Here is a 12,856-nt window from a genome sequence, read left to right on the forward strand (position 1 = left end):
GCTGTAGGAATGAGAATGGGTCAGATGAGCGTAACAGAAAAAGACACCTGCGGAGGGAGACCGGACAAGAGAGGACAGAGAGGACCGAACACAAACTACATGACAGCCAAGGCATAAATAAATAAAAGGATTACAGAGATAACAACAAGTGAGGTTAAACTCTGATAAAGTCAGGATTGGTTCTCCGAAAAAAAAAAAAGTACAGCCAGAAGCAGCCAGAAATAGAAACCAGAAGAACACGGTGAAGTTTTGTTTGTTCTGTGAGGCACATGAGCCCGGCCGGACAGGAAGAGCACATCAGAACAAACTGTATTTCTCTACAGAATGAAAAATAGCAGCGTGCAAATGGAGGCAGATTCTTCAGCCTGTGGGATCAAACACAAAGGCTTCAGTAGAATCTACAGCAGTCCCAGCAACACCAGTGAACAGATGCACAGGTGCTTGAGATGTGCTTTTTCATGAACTAACCGGCTGACTGTTTTCTATCACTGACTGCTGGGTTCTTCCTGAGTGGAGCTGCTGCAGTTGTGAATAATTCAGTTCCACTGCAGCTCATCATGGCTGCTGAAAAGAGAATTGGGAAAGAGACGGGAGAGAGAGAGAGAAAGAGAGGGAGAGAGGAGGCAGATAAACTTTTTCTGCTGTTCTTTTTGTAGTAAGTTTGTGATACGGCGCGTTCTCTCTCCCTGCTAAACCTTGAATTTAATTCAGCAGAATTGAGTCAAATTGAATCCGGTCAAAGTGAATTGAGGCTAATTAAGACAGAGAGAGGCGCAGGAGGAAGAGATGGAGGCAGCCAAGTTGGGACCGAGGAGAAAAGGGAGATACAGAGGAACAAAGTCGAAGAGAGCCAACGCTGATGTGCAAATCGCCTGCCCAACGAGAGACTGGACTAATTATCACTCTAGGGCTGCTCTGTTCTCCCACGCACAGAATAGCATCACTGTAGCAGGCTAATGTGGGTCTGAGTTGAATCCACTCTGCTCTGAGAATGTGTCCCGTAAGACGCCCTGACTGACGGGTGAAACACAGTCCAGAAACCATCTCCATTATCGCTTTGATTTCACGTTCGCTGGGGAGCAAATACCAGCGGGAGCGCCTTTATTCAGATTGTTGCACGATGTTTGACCCATTTTAGAAGTTTATGGTGAGCTGAAATGACTGTGTGATTACAGTAAATGTAAATAAGTACGTTTGCATCTGCGTCCCGTCCTACCTGCTGCTTACATACACCAATCAGCCACATCATTAAAACCGCTGACAGGAGAAGTAATTAACATTGATTATGTTGTTAGAATGGCACCTGTCAGTGGGTGGGAGATATCAGTCAGCAAGTGAGCAGTCAGTTCTTGAAGTTGATGTGTCTGAAGCAGGAAAAACAGACAGCATATGGATCTGTGATGGTTAGACGACTGGGTCAGAGCATCTCCTAAACAACAGGTGTTCCCGGTATGCAGCGGTTAGCAAAGTGGATCAAGAAAGGACAACAGGGGAAGGGTAGACCAATTATCAGCCTGGCCGATTATTGTGGCCGATATTTTTGAGATTGAGACTGAATAGACTGAACAAGAAGCAAATCCATTGCCACAAACCAGGAAATTAGCTACTTTCACAGTGGCTAAGGCTATGCTAATAGATATCGACTAAGTTAGAAGTCAGCCAGAGATTACCCTGGAACAGGGTCTGGAAAACAATAATAAATATTGTTTCCAGATTTGGAACTTAGTGGCCAATAAAAGTGATAAAACAGTGAAAGATCAAGAACATAGAAAAGAACAGCAGGCGTAACTATAGAAGACAAACTGATCAATGTCTGTCGATCCAACATACACAGAGGAAAGCGTCCTAATTTAATTTCTTTTTCTATTTTACATATTCAACTATAGTCACCTTTATTAATGAAGCTGCCTATTTATGAATGACAGGTTCCTGGTATCACATGCTGTTAAAAGATTACATTTAATGTAATATTGGTTCTAAATATCAGCTTATCTTGACCATTAATAATCAGTATCGGCCCTGACAAACCCATATCAGTCGATCCCTACAACAGGGTCACGGATGCTCAAGTATCACTGACGCATGAGGATCAGTGACGGTTGACCCTACTGTAGTAGAAAGTGCTAAAAATCTTAATGCTGCCATGATAGAAAGGTGTCAGGACACACAGTGCATCACAGCTCTCTATGAGGCTGCATACCTGAAATAAAACCCTTTCTCGAGTTCAATCTGCTCCAAAACTGTGAGGACAAATCAACAACCTTGGGCTCTGTGGATAACACACTGAAGACAATTTTGAGATACAATAAGTCTTTGTTAGTTCGCTCCTCCTGACCCTTATCTCCAGGGGAGAGTGAGATGTCTTTAAAAACTGCAGGGAAAGCACACCTTTTTACTGCCTATTTAAACGGTAAATTAGAGATTAAATAACAACCTTTATAAACACTCCAACAGTGGACATTGGACATTCTTTCACACATATCTAAATGTTGCTCTTCTCGGAGCTTCAGTAGAAAGGAAATGCACTTTTAGGTTCTTGAAGACATTTTACCTCTCATCCAACATACTCTTGGAGGCCTTTTTACATTAGCTGTCAAGATGTGCTTGGGGAAAATGTTTAGTCAGTGCATTGTCAGTCTTTTTTTTATTTACGTGACTAAACGTTGGACATGGTTGCTTGAAAGTAGATACTCTATTTGGGTTCTGTTTGGATTTGCACTGCTGCTTTGCAATAAGAAGGTTGTGAGCTTCAGTCCTGCCTCTTGTATGGTTTGCACATTTTCCTTGTGTTTGCTTTGGATTTCCCCAACAATCCAAAGCACATACAGGTTAGAAGTCTCCCCATGACCCCGAGGTGTGATAGTGAGTGTACATTCTGTCTCCGAGTGTTTGTCCATCCATGTCTGTTTGTGTATTTGCCATCCAATCACGGCAAACATCCAGCATGGTAGGTTAGTCTTCGAGAGCAGTGACGGAAACAAACCAACCAAAGATCTGTTTGATAGCGGTTAGGTTAAACACTGATTTCCTTCAGTCAACGTTTAACAGAAGGCCTCCAAATAAAGAGTGACTTTTCTCCTCATTGCCCAACAGGCCAAGCGATCATTGTGATGCGCATAAAGCCGACGGTAGCAGCTTCTCTGTGACTTGGCAAGCAAACACAAAAGCAGTTATAGTGTCCCCAGCTGTAGGATGAAGAATGGTCATGTCACCAAGCTCTGAAGATGCTCCTTTAAATTTTGTTGCAGTGACAAACTCAGCATCTGTTTGGTGTTCTTCACAACACTCCCTCTCTTTTTGTGGTTCTCTCCAAAATGCAGGATTTAATGTTTAAGCCTTCTGTCAGCCCTCGCAGCGGCTCCGTAAAACACTGTTGCTGTTTCCTAATATTCCATTTTTATGCAGCTTATAGTGACATATACAGTAAGATGCCTCTCCTAAAGGAACACCCCACAAAATCTGACACTAAATTAGATGATTTTAGCAACTGATTAGTTGTTTGGTCCATACAATGTCAAAAATGGTGAAAAATGTCAGGCACTGTTTTCCAAAGTGCAAGATAACATCCTTTGAATATCTTATTTTGTCCATAACCCAAAACAATTCAGTTTACTTTCATGAAGCAGAAAAGAGACACATTTTTTAGATGCTTGAATCAGAGAACGAAGAATGGAATCAGGCTTTTATTTATTATGTTATTATTGTTGTATGTTTTGAAAAACTAACTGCCTCAATTTTGCAAAGTGAAGTTTCTGAGTTTGACAACAATTTCCTTAAGCCCTGGGCTAGATTGATAAACTTGTAAAAGAAACACCAAATTCATTTAGCAACTGCTGCAAAACTAGGATGCCAGAATAAACAACTTTGGTATCTGTGGATGAGAGACACTAGAAGAGAACTTGTGAGTTTGTGTCTCCTTATCTTTAAAAACTCCTGCAAATATTCACATTTTTACTTCTACCGATCCAAGCTGTAAATTAGAGTGTAAATAACATCCTCATAGCAATAAATCAGTGACACTGATGTTATTGAATCTGTATTTAAAATTCTCAGCTGCAAATCAACCCTGTTTCCCAAAAGTTACATTCCTGTACAACTAAACTGCATTCTCAATTTTGTTTTGATTGATAAGTATTTTCTCCTGTTTGACATTCTAACAAATAGTTGTTGTTAAAGTTTGGCATTTGGAGAGGTGGAGGTGTAACACTGGAGACTGGGATCTGAGTCCAGTGTAGGATCGTTACTCCTGAATTTCATTTTCAGATGGTATTTGATTCAGTTTAGGCACCAATTTTTACATCATGTTTGAAGCTTCTTCTCCATTCTCTGTGTTACCAGGGAGACGAGTCCCACCTCACCTAATATATGATTGGTTGTCTGAAAAGGAGCACCAGTAAAGCAGTAACATAATAATAATAATAAGACAAAGAAGAAGAATAAAAACTTTACTTGTTGGCACTTTTCAAATGCTCAAAGTTACAAAGTGCTTTATAATAAAACAAATGTCATATAAGACAAATAAGGAAAACAAATCCAAACAAACATAGAAGATCCCAAACATGCAATATAACAAGATGAGTCAAGACAAGATTTTTATAAAGCATATTTGCAAAAAAAAACATTGCATCAAAGCACCTTCCAGTAAAAATAAATAAATAGGATTGCTATTACAAAGTAACCTAACACGTTTCAATATTGAGGTTGAGACCCTACAGTGTATTAAATTATAGAACTTGATTCATATAAGGCAAAGGCAAGGCAAATTTATTTATATAGCACAAGTGCTTTACAATGAAGAAGAAAATAAATAACAAAGATGATTTAAAAGGTAGACATTAAAAGCATGCATTAAAATCATAGAAAAAATACATAATTTAAGCAATAAAATCAAAATGAAATTTTATGGTCATAAAAACAAAGAAAATAAAACTCAGATAAAAAAGAGATAAAATAAAATCACTTTTAAAGTTCCAGTGCAGCATAAGAGTGACAGTGCAGTGCTGGTATTAAGACAGTCAGTCTGTGGGGAGCATGGTCACCTGGTGACATTGAGATATACAGCTGTGTGTCGTCAGCATAACTATGGTAATTTATTTAGTCATTTCGTATAATCTGAGCCAGTGGAAGCATGTAAATGTTAAACAAAAGGGGTCCCAGGATGGAGCCTTGGGGAACTCCACATATAATTTCCTTCTGCTCAGATTTCAAGTTACCTGTTGACACAAAATAGTCCAGGGACTATTTTGTGTCAACAGGTAACAACAGGTAACTCCTTCAGTTTAGAAACAAGAAAGCAAACAATCTAGTACTGTACCAGAGAGTATCCAGGCTACACTCTACAGCAAAGACAAAATGACAAAATAGAAATATAGCAAATAAAAAAATGTTTAGTTAAAATGTTTTTTAAAAAAATTAAATGTTCAAAAACAAACATAATCTGTTATATATGGTGTCATTTTACCTGAGCAATCCATATTTTAGAAGTTAAAATCCAACAAGTATATAAATTACCACTTACTTGTCTATAATACATATCAACACCCTGCAGTGATATCAGTTTTGGAAAATTACCTAACTAATGTAATAATATCGCTCAAACCCTATAATTTTATAAATTAGAGGCCACACAGCATAAATAAATATAGAAAATAAATGACAAAGAGAGAAATGTCAACAAAAGGAACGTTATCTGGTAGAAAATTCCCCGAAAACGTTATTGAGGATCCCCTTTTTTTGGATAGGAATGTAAGTTTTAGAAGATGTTGCTCACCACATTAACAAAAGTGAAGCACAACAAATATTATATCCATAGTAGTCATAATAATACCAGACAGGCAGATGGAAGGAGTCAAAAACATCCAGTTATTACAGGTTATTTCTGCTGTGATTGAGTTCACAATGATATGTTAAAATACTGTACGATACTCTGAAACCGTAGCAAAGAAAAAAATACTTCAAAGCTCAATCTTGTACAAAAGAGAGTGTGGTGTAGCTGCCGTCTTGTACATCTTCAAGAGTTCTGTCTTCATAAAACACTTTCATGTAAAGAAATACATTTATTCAGCTTCCAGTGGAGGTGAGATGTGAAGATCAATACTTCTTTCATGTGTGTCCATGAAATGTAGGTTGCAGGTGCATCTGTCCACCTGTGAAGGAAACCAGTCGACTGCCATTATAGCTTCTCTTGAAGTAATTGGAATGGCAAAAAGCTGCATGGTTCGACGTTTTCTTTATTAGACACCAAGTTTTATTTATTTATAAGGCCTTTACAGTTTTTTTCACTTCCTTGCAAAGCTTCTCTGTTGTCTTTAATGCAAGCTTTTACCAACATGTTGGAATAATTGAGTCGTGTTGCAGATGCAGCTGTTTTTACTAACTTTGGAAAGTCTAATTCTACATCTGTGCATCTGGAATAACCTGCAGAACAATTTATAGCTTGACTCATTTAACCCTTCTAGAGTAATTGAAGCTTTTAATTTCCTTATTTTACTGACTCTTGATTTGTTTTGTTTTTCTTCTTGTGTTAATTGCTCTTCTTATACTTTATGGTTTCATTCTTTGACTAATTTGCGTTTTTTTTATGTTTTTGTTGCTAATCTGATTACAGTTTCTCTGATTTCTACACCTACATCTTCAGTTTAATTGTGTCTTTGCTTAACTATATCATAAAATCCTCAGTGTGGCTCAGAGTTTATAAAAGGTTGAGTAGTAGCCAGCAGGCGGTGAATTTATCTGGAAACACAACCGAACAGCGAGCCGGGGGGCAGTGACTCTCCAGAGTTTTCTGCTCAGAACCGCAGAGCACCTTTGAGCTATCGTTGTTTTTGCAGTTAGTTTTCTCTATGAACAAAAGGAGATCGAACGTTTTAATTACTGAGCTTTGGAGCCGCTGGTGGGTGGATTTCTTTACCTCCCGACACATTCAAGTCAGCTGATTTCCCTGTTTCTAGTCTTTGTGCTAAACTATGTTTCCCAGCTGTGCTACGCTGCACCACAGTAGAAGAAGAACACATGGGCTCATATTTTGCATTATTATTATTATAGCTACATAAATTTCCAAATATTATAGTTATCAGATGGGCTGCACAGTGGCTTGGTGGTTAGCACTTTCGCCTTGCAGCTAGAAGATGTCCAGTTCGCGTTCGGTTTTTCCATCTTTATCACAGATGGACTGACTGGTATCCATACAGATCTATTTATGTATCATCTATTAGTCGCTTATTGATGATATTTAAATCGTTAGACTAATGAATGTAGACAGATGGAGTATATTTACAGTGGATTCTAGATCCAAACATCAAAATTTATATGAATATTCACAAGAGACAGTATGTCAGACATTGATAATTTGGATTTTGTCTAAAAGGTAGGCTGCACACATAAAAGTCAGGCATTACAAAGACACCAGAATCCCAAGAATTACACCATGGATGGTTCTCTGAGTCTGTGAAGTAAATGTGCAGGAATTAGTCCTTTTAATTTCAATATTGTTACACACTTAATGCCTTAATTGTGACACTGTGTTCACACCTAACTCTGCTAAGCGGAGGTTTCTCAAGATGACTAAACACTTTCTGTGAGTTTAAAACAAGTTTAAAAATTGTGATATGCTGAAGGCAGCTACACTGTTCCGATATTCACACCAGCAGAAACAGCTCTTATTAAAATTAAAAACACAATTACAATACAGGAATTTATTTACATGTCACCAAAACAGTCTTTGCCACAGACCTCCATGAAAACAACTCCAGACTCTCTAAAAAACTGGTAAGAGTCCAGCAACACAGTAGGTGCAGTAGTGCCTCAGTGGTTGCAGCTTTGGTTATTGATCAGAAGGTTGTTGGTTCAAGCCTCACTGCTGCCAAGTGTTGGGCTCCTGAGAAAAGCTTCTTCATGGCTGACCCTCCATTCTGACCCACAGTTCCTAAAAAGCTGCACTTACAAAAATGAACTGTTTTTAAATGTTTGTTTTTTTTTTTTTTTTTACAGATAATAACTAGTAAAATCAGAGAAAAAGCATTAATTCACATGTTAATGGAAAAGAAAACAAAAGAAAAAATCAGGCAAAAACTGTTTACATGAAAAATCTGTATTAGCACAAATGGTAATTTCTCATTTTAAATTTGACCTTAAAATTACATTATTTTTACAGTATTTAAATCTGAAAAACTGTATTAATATTTTGCAGATATTTATCATTATTTGAAAGAAAATGAACTATATTAATGAATGAAAAATTGCACAAATTTAAGAGTTATTTTCCAAGTGGTTTCTGTTTTGTCAAATTGCAGATAATATATTAAAAAAATATATATTGTTTATATTTTGACTGTTAAAAAAAACAACAAAAAAATGTACTTTATGTCCACATCAGAAATCTGTGTTCTTACAAAGCATTTTTCATTATTTTATGTTTATCCTTAAAAATGCTTTTTTTAAAAACATTTATGTAAATCAGGAAAAATAATGTATATTAAATTAAATTACATTTAGAAATTTTTTGCAGATTTTTTTTTTCTTTTGACAGTGTAAGATATGCTAGAAAAGGAAAATTTCGCTGTGCAATAATGTATTTGTGACCAAAAAAGCTTTCTTTTCTTCTTCTTTAAACTGACCAGAAGCACACCAATCTGTGTAGCCTCAAAGTCAGGGGTCGGCGTTACGCTGAACCTGCTCTAGTTTGTCTGTTTGATTTGTTTAAACCTTGTGTCAGCTGCTCTCATATGATTCATGGATTCTCTTCTGCTCAGCTGGATGCTTCACATCCCCTTGAAATCCTGTTTCTGATGAAGGAGCAGACAGCAGCATTACGTCTGACTCACACTGCTGTAACAACAACACACAGGATGCCGCCGTACCTGGGCAGGCTGTGTGTCCGTGGGAGTGTGTGTGGCTGAAGAACACAATAGTGTGATGCTGCTCTTGTTATTTCGGTCACGGAGACATGAAGGAAAGCTTGCTGAATTACATTTACCCACGCTGTTATTCTTTCAGCTGATGGTCGGAGCTGTGAAGCCGTCACGGGCCTTTCTCCAAACGTCGTGGCTCCGGCCCAGACCCCCTAAACATGATGGATGGGAATCTTGGAGAGGGTGGATTATATGAGGTCAGGAAGGAGAAAAAAAAGAAGACGAAGAAGGTGAAGCAGCAGCAGCCAGGCCACTGTTGTCTATGAGGACATTTGGCTGCAGCTGTAGAATTGTCTGCTGTTTTGTGAAACAGCCGCGAGCCAGTAGGCAGAGATTCCTGCCAAGATGAAGTCAGTGCTCGTATCCGGAACAGCCTCCACGGACCGACGTCCTTCGGCGGTCAATCAGCTCACTTTGTGTTTCAATCAAAATTAGGCGATCTGGATGGAAGGCACTCATGCGTCAAGCGGCAGTTTGTTTTGTCCTCTTGCTCCAAAAAAGCAGACGGGAGAGTCAGAGAGACGTGCAGCTAATGTGTGGTTTGCTGGTTTTCAAGAAAAGCTCCTTCACTGCACTCCATGATCACTGGGAGTGTTTATCTTGACAACTATCAAAATTACATTTCATCCTCGATCATTATTCGAGGCTTTCTTAGCTGGAGGGGAGAGCAGTGCGCTAAGACAGAAATCCAAGATAGTTCTTTTTAAAAGCATCTCGCTCCAGGGGCTCTTCACACCTTTTACTTTAGCAACATTTCAGCAGAGAAATCGAGGTCCAGTCCCGTCTCGCAGAAGCCGAATTTAAAGCCAAGGCCGCTTTATTTGAGAAGGTTGAGTCAACAATAAAACTCGATTTACTTTATTCCGTAGTTTGTTTCCCCACGTCCAGCACAGCCATCCATATAGGAAGCTAAATTATCTTTTAGTGCATGTGGGTTTTAGTAGTAAAGTAGCCTCTGGGCCTGCTCTGTGCGCTGCTTGATTTCCTCAGTGGGGGCAGGAGCCATCGCCCGAGCAGACACATTCATCTGGACTAAGGCTCAGTGAGTCAGCCTCCGGAAGCTGCAGGTAAAAAAAAAAAGAAAAGTACTGACAACGAAACATATTTTCATAACCAAAAAGAAAGGAGGAGGCAGGAAGGAGAATGAGGGCTGCAGGAAGGAGCCGGCGAGCAGGAGGGGTGCTGAAAGACTAGAATTTTGTCGGAAAACTCAGCATCCGTTTCATAGGCCCGAGGCTGTAAGTTGTCATTTAAAACATTTTCTCTGCAACAGCCTGGATGATTTCTTCCTCCCTCTGCAAGCTGCGCTGCTCTGCTCAGTCCACTTCAGTACTAAGCTCAGATGCAGGTTGTTTTTTTTTCACACAGCGTTTACGACGACAACGACGCTGGAAATGCAATTTTCGGCGTGAGGTATTTCCCCGCAACTGACCATACCGCTCTTCAGTACATGTTTTCCTTTGTTCTAATGATTTGTTATTACTCACTTTAATTGGCTGGATTAAAATCAATTCCCCCCGTAAGGGGCGAGGTTTCATAAATCACACAGCAACATGGTTTTGTAGTAAAGCTGATGTATCGCGTCTGCTCACTTCGGTCAGCAATCGATCATGAAAATGCCCATGAATCTTCCTGACAGGTTAAATGGTATTTACTCCGCAAAAAGTGAACTGCTGACTAACTGGCTCGTTGCAACTCTGCGTGATACCCTTGACCTTTCTGTGTTTGCTGCGGCGGCAGTAGCCTCTTAAATTATCAATGAGGGGAGCATTGAACTGCAGTTGAGTGGACAGAATGCAAAAGAAGCTCTCGCATGTGTTTCGACCGGACGGTGCATTTGATCTAAAAAGTTTTCCCAAATGACGATTTTTGAAAATCACGGTAAGAAAAGATGTTGCAGTGGAAGCGATTAGCAGACGCACTTATGATTATTACTCATTTCTGTGATTTATTGGCTTCTAAATGGAAGTGCAAAATAGGCTTAGCGTTCTAAATGGAAGTCACCTTGGACAAGAACATCAGCAATGCCGGTAAATGGCAGTAATGATAAGCAGTTGCGCTATAAGCTTATTAATGTGGTCAGGCCGCTCCTCCTAATCCCTCTGTCTTTTACATTAGATAACAGACCGAGAATGACTGCTGTCACCTTTTCCACTTCAAATCCCAGACATTTCTGTCTTTGTGTCTCCTCAGAAACCATTGCATTGTTGTACTCCTGTTTGTACACTGGGAGAGCTGAAAGATGGAACATGCATTCACATTTAGTTTTTCTTTGATTAATTGGCAGGAAATGGCATAAAAGTGACTATAGTCAGTAAGACATTGTGTTAAACATGTTGATGATGGCTTTTTACTGAAATTTTACTAAATTGCTGCATTTTTTCAGAAATACAGCTTCTATAACTGTTAAAATGGTCCTGGTGTTATGTACCATGTTCTAATAAACCAGAAACTGAGAGCAACTAATGCACAAGTTCTCACTGGTCAACTGGAAGTCATGGCTAAAACCAAAGAGCTAAATGAGCCTCTATTATGGTCCATTACTGAGAGAGAGTTGCTGCCTCTTTGTGTCTCCTCAGAAATCATTGAACCATTGTACTGCTGTTTGTACACTTCTAAAACAAAAAGATGGAGCCTGCACACACATACAGTGAATCTTTATGTGATTTATAGGTTTCTTGTGCCTGGAAATGGCATTTAAAGTGACAAAAGACAGCAAGACATTGTGTTAGAGATGTTTTCACTTGTCGAAAATCATTCAGGCCCCTTGAAATGGCGGCACATTTTTAAGAGAAAAGACAGCTTCTACAAACGTCCAAATGGTCCTGGTGATTTCTACCATGTTCTAATACACTATAAAGTGATGCGGAAGTTCTCACTAGTGAATTGGAAGTCACGGCCAAAACCAAAGAGCTAAATGAGCTGCTATTAGGGTCCATTACTGAGAGAGCTGCTGCTTCTCACAAGATGACATAAGGCGATAAAGTCATATCCAAGTATTTTCAAGGTCCAGTGGACATAGTGCAAAGAATCCTCACAAAGTACAAGGAGTTCCACACTGAAGAATCTCAAAGTGGATAGGAGGAAGACAAAAATAGAGAGAATACGATGATCAGCAGCAAAAGCATCCTTGTGAATCAAAGAAATTCTGGTGGCAGCATCTCAGACACTAAACAAGGCTGGTTACCATGGACGCAGACCAAAGAAGACTTCTGGTTGTCAGTTAAAATTCAATTATTTGAACACAAAAAGAAAGTAGAAGCATTGGAAATGGGAGTAGTGGGAACGGTGATGCTTTGGGGAAGTTTCATCAAAGTAAATGGCATCATGAGAAACTAGGGCGACATTAGGATTGTGGAGGAAAACATCAGGCAGTTTGCAGGAAAACTTGTCCTTGGGCAGCATTGGAGCTTCCAACCAGAGAATGATGTGAAACAAAGTGCCAAGGTGGTGAAGAAATGGTAAACAGAAAACAAGATGAAGATGTTAGAGTCCAGACCTGAAACTTCTCCAGGATCTGTGGAGGAACTGAAGACCAGAGGGACGAAGATGAAGCCTTCCAGCCTCAAAGACCTGGAGATCGACACAAAGAGGAGCAAAATACCAGTGTAGAACTGGGATTTTGGGATGTTGTGGCAAAAAGAAAAAAGGTTTTGACAGTGATATTGCAATTTTTGTAAAAATGTCAAATTTGCATCTCCAACACAATGTCTTACTCTCTTTTGTCACTTATTCATGTATTTTCCAACAAAAAGAAATCCATTAATCCAACAAAAAAAATCATCCTTAATCAAAATTGGCATGAGTATAAATAATTTGGGGCTTAGCTATGAAGGCTCCCAGTGTTTTAATACGACAGGAAGATATTTGCAGACATCTCTAAGCGCAGTTTCCTACATGCTGGCTTTTATTAGCTCCACAATTTAAGATGACAGCAGGACGAAAGG

General features: G+C 39.2%; 1 protein-coding gene across 4 annotated transcripts in view; it reads left to right on the top strand.

Annotated features, from left to right (window-relative positions):
* Nucleotides 1-12,856, top strand: part of LOC111573798 (MAM domain containing glycosylphosphatidylinositol anchor 2a) — a 270,997-nt gene that overhangs the window by 222,566 nt on the left and 35,575 nt on the right. The gene's annotated exons all lie outside the window — the stretch shown is intronic.

Source organism: Amphiprion ocellaris, chromosome 12, assembly GCF_022539595.1.
Source record: "Amphiprion ocellaris isolate individual 3 ecotype Okinawa chromosome 12, ASM2253959v1, whole genome shotgun sequence".
NCBI classification, from domain to species: domain Eukaryota; kingdom Metazoa; phylum Chordata; class Actinopteri; family Pomacentridae; genus Amphiprion; species Amphiprion ocellaris.